Below are 8191 nucleotides of genomic sequence, written 5' to 3'. Positions count from 1 at the left end.
CTTCAATCCATTCTGGTTCCTGCTGTTGAGAGTTTCAGCCCAGCCACGGCTCGTCCATACCCACGCATATCTCATATATGGCTCAGATGGGGTTGAGGCCTAGCCGAGCCCGTCCAACGTCTATCCTGGTCCTCCAGAGCACCAAACTGTGCTGTGGTCTAATCCGGCATGGTGCGTCAAAGCCGAATTGATATTTGTGCCAAGGGATTACAACTGTGACCCGACCAGAACTCAGCCTCCCTCCAGTTCCTGTGCCCCTTAGTGGTAGGCTCCACGCAGCCAAGGCCTCCACCACGCTCTCCAACCAGGCCTGTTGCCAGCCAGTGTTAACTATGCCAGAGGTTGCTCTGGTCAGCCCAGAGCGTCCTATAGACTGTCATGCCTCCTGCATAGACTCCACCGGCCCTTCTAAACCGTCCAATGGGGTCAGAGTGTCAGGGCATTGGTCCACGTATGCCTTACACATTCTAGCCCCGAGTATGGTTCTTGAATGCCAGTCAGTGTCATAGTAATGCCTCTGTGACCCCTCTGCTGATCCCTCATCCTATCAGGTAATGGGGCATCCTGCTGGAAAAGCCCGGAATTTTGCCTTTTAAGTGAGCTGATGTTGGCGATCGGCACTATAAAGTGACTACAGGTTCTTCAGAGGAAGATTAAATGCCTTTGAAAAGCTTAAGGACTAATACATATTCTCAGAGTACTGTGGGTTCAGCACGGAGCGTCTCATGCAGCATATCAGAGAAACCAAATTCCAGAACTTCCTGGCCGGGCGGCCAGCAGGCGAAGCCTGGCGCCAAAGTGAAATATTCCAGCCACTAGTTCACTCACCAACTGCTCCAACAACCTGGGCTGAGGCAGTCTGAAGCCAAGAGACAGGAATTTCTTCCAGGTCCTTCTTGTGGTTGGTAGGGACCCTAGCACTGGAGTCACTGTCTGCTGCATCCTGGGGTGACCATTCTCAGAGAGATGAATTGGAAGTGGAATGGGGCATCTCAAGCAGTATCTTCATTGCTGTGCTGAAAACCTGATGACCTGCCTCCAGTGTAGATCACCTATGCTTGATATCTTCCTTTGTTCACTACATCATTCCAGAAGGATGTGATCATGAATCAACAGTACCACTCTCTCACTATTGACTAAAATACAACAGGCAGAGGGTGAAACCTGAAACGTAGAGCCGATAATCAAGTGCTACCTAAAATCCATCTATAGGAAAGAAGCATTACTCTGAAGTATTATTGTAGCCAAGAATTAATGTCACATAAAACTACTCCCTGGCTCACCAAAATCTGGGTCAAATAAGTAAATTTCTTGTCTAAATCAGTATGATACCTAGTAAATTATTATCAATGGGTCTTGAAATTCCAACCAACTATGATGAAGCCCTTAAATACTGGGAATAGAAGCATCTTTTAGAATGGAGTGGCTCTTCTATTTTGGACTTTGTCTGCTCTTTTCAATTTCATCAAGTAACTCAATTAGAAGTTTTATAGTATTTATAGTTTTCTTTCATTTTGACTTCAAGAATATATCTTCATAAAATGAATAAAACATACTAACCTCCCAGTAGTGGTAATATGAGTAAAACAGCCTGAGAGGCCGGTTTGATCAAGCATATTGCTACTTAATTGCAAGTTAAAAGGTATAATAAATATATATAATTAGACCTGGCTAGATCTTGCATTTTACAATGTCACTGAGAATACATCCTACCAGTCCAATGAACAAGATCTAATGTGCTTGTCACACAAGGCTGAAGGAAAAAATTGAAACCATATTTTTTAGTCATCAATCTTATAGGCTCTTTAAGTCCTATATTAACCTCATAAGACCTATAAATGCAATCTGATTTAATAGTAACTTACAAAGTGCCTAATCTGAGACTCAAAACAAGACATAGGAATAATAGTACAAGAAGTTATAAGAGGACCTGGAATAACATGAGTTTTGTTTTTGTTTTTTAACATTAAAGGAAAGCTCTTTGCCAGGTTGTCTGACTATCTGAATTCAGATACAAGAAAATCTTGTGATGCTCTCTAAATCCTGAATAGAGAAAAGTCTATATAATTATTCATCTTTTTTATTCTGGACATAACAATGCCTCACCATGCACTTGGGCAAGAATTGAGATCCCCTCTGTTGAAACTGACTCAGAGGCAGTCACAAAACAGGGTGACTTAATGACAAATCTCATGTACAATCATTCTCCTTTTAACTATAATTCCATGAAAGGGCTTTATTTTTGTGTTTTGCTTTGGTAGAAATCCCTGACTCATACATCATTTGTTCTTTGTGACAGTTGCACTTTCCACATCACAGCATGACTCAGGACATTAAAGATATTAGAGGCAACTTCGCTAAAGTGTGCAAATCATAATGACTAAAAGTGGAGTCTTGGGGGAAAAATCTGTACAGTCACAGGAGCCTACTGCAGAAGAGGAGAAACAGAAGCACAGAGTGAAATAAAATTAAATTAAATCTGAATAGTTGGGCTCGGCAGCGTGGCCTAGTGGCTAAGGTCCTCACCTTGATCCCATATGGCCGCTGGTTCTTATCCCGGCAGCTCCACTTCCTCTCTATCTCTTCTCCTCTCAGTATATCTGACTTTGTAATAAAAATAAAATAAATCTTTAAAAAAAATCTGAATAGTTATAAAGGGGAAGTAGAGGTTCCATTGTGATCATAGAACTAAGTCTCCCTATTGATAATGCAGACCATGTTGGGAAAATACTTGAGTCAATCAGGATGCCAAGAAGAGACTTGAGCACCTGCTGCCAACTGTGGGCAGTGATTCCATACATCACAACCTTGCTCACGGCCATGCTCTCCAATCTCCAAAAGACTCTTGGCTTTTATATGTAACATAAAACACTTCAGTTATTTAAATATTCCAGAATTATGATTGAAAAAAAGCACATTGCCTGCAAAAGTCTTGCATGGCAAACTGATTTATCCAGATGGATGCTGGAGCAGTAATAGCATGTATTTGCTCCTTTAATGAAAAAGAAATGGTCTAGGTGTTAAGAATACATCTATCAATTCCAACTCCCTAGTTTGTATTCTACATCAGCCAGTATTGGATTTTAGGAGATCATATTAGTTACATGTAGTATATATATTATCTAATATATACAGTATATATACATTGTATGTATGCAGTGTATATCATATATTATATAATGCATATTATGTGATGTATACACAATATATGTAATATATACAATATATTGTATACAATATATACAACATATATTGTATACACAATATATATTATGTGTACATATGGTATAATATACTGTATGTAATAATACAGTATATATGTGTGCTGTTTTATATACAGACATATATATATATATATATACACACATGGATCAATGGAAAATTTCTCAACTTCTCTGAAGGGAATGTTTACTGGATGTTGTTACATGTGTTCCCCACACAAACTAAGTCCTACTATTTTATAGCCTCTGAGAAGCATTTTCCATATGAAAGGTCTCTGATTTTTGGCTCACAATCATAAGACAGTCATCTGGATGTGTAATCTCCAGAGCTTTCATACCTACAAAATAATTTTAAGACAAGATATTTTTTATCTTAACACAGGGTATTTTGTAAATATGCAGTTATCTTTTATCTTTTTTTTTTGTTGTTTTTCCTTATTTCCAAAGATTTGCCCTCTAGCTTGGATATTATTTTTTTCTGCCTCACGAAGTCTACTGATGATGTGTTGTACTATATTTCTTATTTGACATATTGAATCCTTCAGTTCTATTGTTTTAGCTTAATGTTCCTTCAATATGTGTATATTCCAGCAACGTTTTTTATGTAGGTTGAGTATGGATTTCTTTAACTCAAGAAGTTTCTTCCTATTGTTTTTGAATCATCTTAATCATTCTTTTTAATTCCTTTTAAGGCATTTTATCCACCTCTTCATCTTCAAATTCTAATATTAAAGTGTTCTTCTGTGCCTTTGGGGGAGTCATTTTGTCCTCCTTGTTCATGTTTCTCATATTTGTACTTTGTTTTTAGACATTTGTAGAACCAATTGCTGGTGTACTCCTGATGGCTTTTATCTGAAATATGCCTTCATGGCTTAATAGAGTGTGTGCTCCATCAGTGGATAGTCAGAGGCATGTGCTGGGTGGAGCAAGGTCTCCATTCAGTACTTGGGTTGGCACAGGAGTCCAGGGTGATACCCAGGTTGGGCATGGTAGATCTCTATTATGAGCAGCCAGGAGCATTGATCACATTGGTTGGTGTGATCCCTGCCTCACCTCCTCTCTGCAAGGAGATCATTGCCTGGGATGAGCCCAAAGTGGCATACGTACCCCACCTACATGAGTGCACGAAACACACAAACGATCTATTCAACCCCCAGTATGAGTACAGAATGCTCTGCAATGACTCATCCCAGGCACCCATGGAACTCTGAGCATCTGAAGCCAGACACAAGCCAGAGTTTGATAAATTCATAAGACATAAAATCACCCACAAAAAGATAATAGCATTTGTATACACAGATAATGTCTTGGCTAAGGGAGAACTTGTGTTATCTGGATCATTCACAACAGTTGGAGTAATTCAAATGCCTTGCAATAAATTTAATAAAATGACATGAACGATCTCTAGAGTAAAAATTACAAAACATTAAAGAAATTGAAGAAGATACAAAAGTGTGGAAAAACCTTCCTTGTGAAGTAGAAGAAAAAAGTATCATCAGAATATCCATACTACTTAAAGCAATTTACAGACTGAATGTGACCATCTCAATCCATCCATTCCTCACAGTCATTTAGTCAGAAATGATTTGCAAGGGCCTATTAAAAATTGTAGATGCTTTCAGAGATTCATACATATTGGATGGGAGACAGAGTTGCATCTTTTACATTTAGTTATTTACAATTTCTGCCTTTTTGTCTTGGGGCTAATGGTTATCCTTACTTGAGAGCTTCTAATGAGCAAGCTCACCTATTGTCAAACTCCATCTCTAATCTCTGCTGATGCTCCCAACTGCATTTTTTGAAAACCTTTATTTACTTGAAAGACAGAATATCAGGGAGCTAGAGAAAGAGCAGGAAAGTTAGGAGGAGAGATTAGAAAAGAGTGAACATAACATCTTAATTTCCCATATAGTCGTTGGGACCCAAAGACTTGGTCCATCTTCCAGTGCCTTCCCAGGCACACTAGCAGGAATCTGGATTAAACGGAGGAGCTTAGACTCATGTAACTACTCTGATGTGGGATGTAGGCATTACAGGCAATGGATTAACCCATTTCCCTAGGATTTCCACAGCCCAAGTTGGTATTTTTGATTCTCCATCTTTATGCAATTACTCCAATCACAGGGGTACCAACAAATGGTGTATCTCTTTGGAAATTCCATAAGCCCCTCAAGCTCAATCTACCTAAATTCATCTTGTCATCTAAATCTGTCTTGTTATCTTGAGCTCGTGAAAGACATCACAGCCCATCTGAGTATCCAAGGTTAGAATTTTGACCATCCTAAAATTTTCCTTCCTCCTTATTTCCTACAACTTCCTTCAAATTTCAACCATTTTTTGGTTTTTGTCACTGTTAGTGTCACATCTTAAAAATTTCTCATATTAGTGATATGAATCCTAAAACAACTTTAATTATATAATTGATAGCAAATACTTCCTAATTGTAATGATTAAAATAATATGAAAGTACAAATTAAGTTGTCTTCCCATATCACCTTATCCAACCCAAAATTTACCTCTTTCTGCAGATATGGCCCCTACAAACACTAGTCTGCATCCCTTTAGTTCTTCCTTTATCTTTGCATGTGTAAACATATAAAGATGAAAGGACATAATTTGAGTTTAAAGAAATGGAATATGTTCTAATAGTATTTTCTCACTTTCTTCACTTAATAAAGATGGGCAAATTTCCACTTAGGATACACAAATGTTTTATCCATTTGTTTTTATTTTTTTAGGCTTTTTTAAAATCAGGAAACTAAATAGTCACAATGTGAAAGACTAGACTAGTGTCTTAGGAAAGATACTAGAGTCCAGTCTGCATTAGGAATACAGTCTTACCGCATAGGGGCATCAGTCTGCTGGCCCACCATATCTCTTCCCCTCTCTCTAATGTCATGGGCTGGGTGTGGATCCTGTGGGTTTTGTGGGTGTGGATTTTCTGAAATTCCTTATAGACCTTCATCAGCACAGTGTTATTGAACCTGATAGACCCCCTGATAAGGGATGGGGCAGATTCACCTAAGCTTTCCCCCTCTTGACCCCTCCCCTCCCCATCCCAGGAGACTGGAACCTACCTAACCTAGTTACTGAACAATGGCAAGAAATTCACTGTGCTTAGTACCTATGACAAGGACACAAGCAATGCAATTTAGCTATCCCCCTTTCAATGAGAACTTACCTGGTTTCCAATTTTTCACTGTTATAAATCATTGTCATTCTTGTGCATGTGTGAGAACCAGAGGTTCCTGTATGCCCTTCCTACCTCTTATTAGTCCTCTCTAACCACCTTTGCTTAAACAACAAGGAAACCGTGTGAACAGCAACAGTTCTTCAGGCAACAGGCAAGATATTTGATAACAGAACTAAGTGACTTACTTCTAGCTTTCAGGGAGTTCAAGATAAAATGGAAAAGATATACAGATACATGATGAAATTATTGAATAATTAAATTATTAAATTATTAAATTAGGTTGAGGTAGAAATACAGGGTATATATTATCTATATTATAGTGCGTATATGTACTGTATACCAGTATATATAGTTTATGATGTATATATTACGGTATATTCTGTCAGTAAACATAAGAATAGTTGCCCCATCTGGAGGCAGTAGGGAAGTTGCATTTGATGGAAAGGAGATTTCTGGTTTTCTCTTGAAAATTGTCGGTGGCTTGATGTAGAATTTGTGGAACTTTTCTCAGAAGGAAAATACTTGATCTATTTACTTGGTGCCAATATATGTCATGCACTGTCCTAGTACTGTCATAGGTACTGGAATTATAGATGTGAATAACACAGGAAAGATTTCTATGTCTGAATGTACAGCTTCTCTAAGAGAATGGCAAGCCTTGGTGTAATATTTCTTTTTCCCTTCTTTGCATCTTGTACTTAGAAAAAAAGGAAATGAAAACAGATTCTTAGAAATACTTCACTTTGAGGGTGATAACTATATGCATTTAGGTTTTGTATATGCATATATGGCCAATAATATTTTCATGAATTCACACTTTTCTTGTGGTAAGAACCTTAGAAATTTACTCTCTTAGCAATTTTGAAATGTAGAGTGCATTGGTCATGCAGGGCCATAGATCTCTAAAATTTCTTCCTTTTGTCTAACTGTAACTTGCACCATTTTTTGTTCTTTACCACTCCGGTGTAAGTGACTTTCTTTGTGTTATCAGAGACCATGTGCCAGCCCATTACCTGTATATTTGGCTCACAGAAAATCCCTTAAACCCCCATAAGAAATAGTTCTCTCTGTTAAACACATAGGAATGTAAGATTCAAACAAGTAAGAAAGTTGAGTTACAATTACAAGTTGAATTGGTCGAATGAATTCTACAGGGAAATTGCAGTGAGCTGTGTCTAAAAAAAAATCTCTTCACTTAAAGAATTTCATAATTTAATATTGGTATAATGATAATATTCATGTAAATTAACAGCTGGAATTTGAAGTCATTTTTTTCAGAACAAAACAATTGAAAATTTTACGAGACAGATCAGATTAAAATCAGGATTGTATAAAGTCCTTTGTCAGATTGTTATTTGTAAATATAGGACAGAACATAGTGCCAAAGTGAGCAATCAACCATTACAAACAGAAAGGAAATTTCTTTTTCCACCATTCTTGATAAAAACAGAAAGTGACAATGAATACTGCTCATAATGGTGTGTGCTTAGGGTTCTTGATTATGTATCAGAGGAGCAGTCATCTTGATAAATGTCTAGAGTCAAATTTCACTAGAGAAATGCTTCTTTTTCCAGGAAAGATCTTCAAGTTGTCATCACATTTTTATCCTAAATAACAGTACCCAGAGGGTATCAGAGCATCCCATTTAGATCCTCTCTAATGATATACATCAGTTACTAAAGAATTGGAATATTACTGAAGGAGTTGTGGAAGACTTTTCTCAGATGGCAAAGTACATTTCAAGCTTGTAAATCTTTGTAAAGTTCCTACTGAATTT

Source organism: Ochotona princeps, chromosome 9 (genome assembly GCF_030435755.1).
Source record: "Ochotona princeps isolate mOchPri1 chromosome 9, mOchPri1.hap1, whole genome shotgun sequence".
In the NCBI taxonomy this organism is placed as follows: domain Eukaryota; kingdom Metazoa; phylum Chordata; class Mammalia; order Lagomorpha; family Ochotonidae; genus Ochotona; species Ochotona princeps.
Note: the sequence above shows the minus strand (reverse complement) of the source record.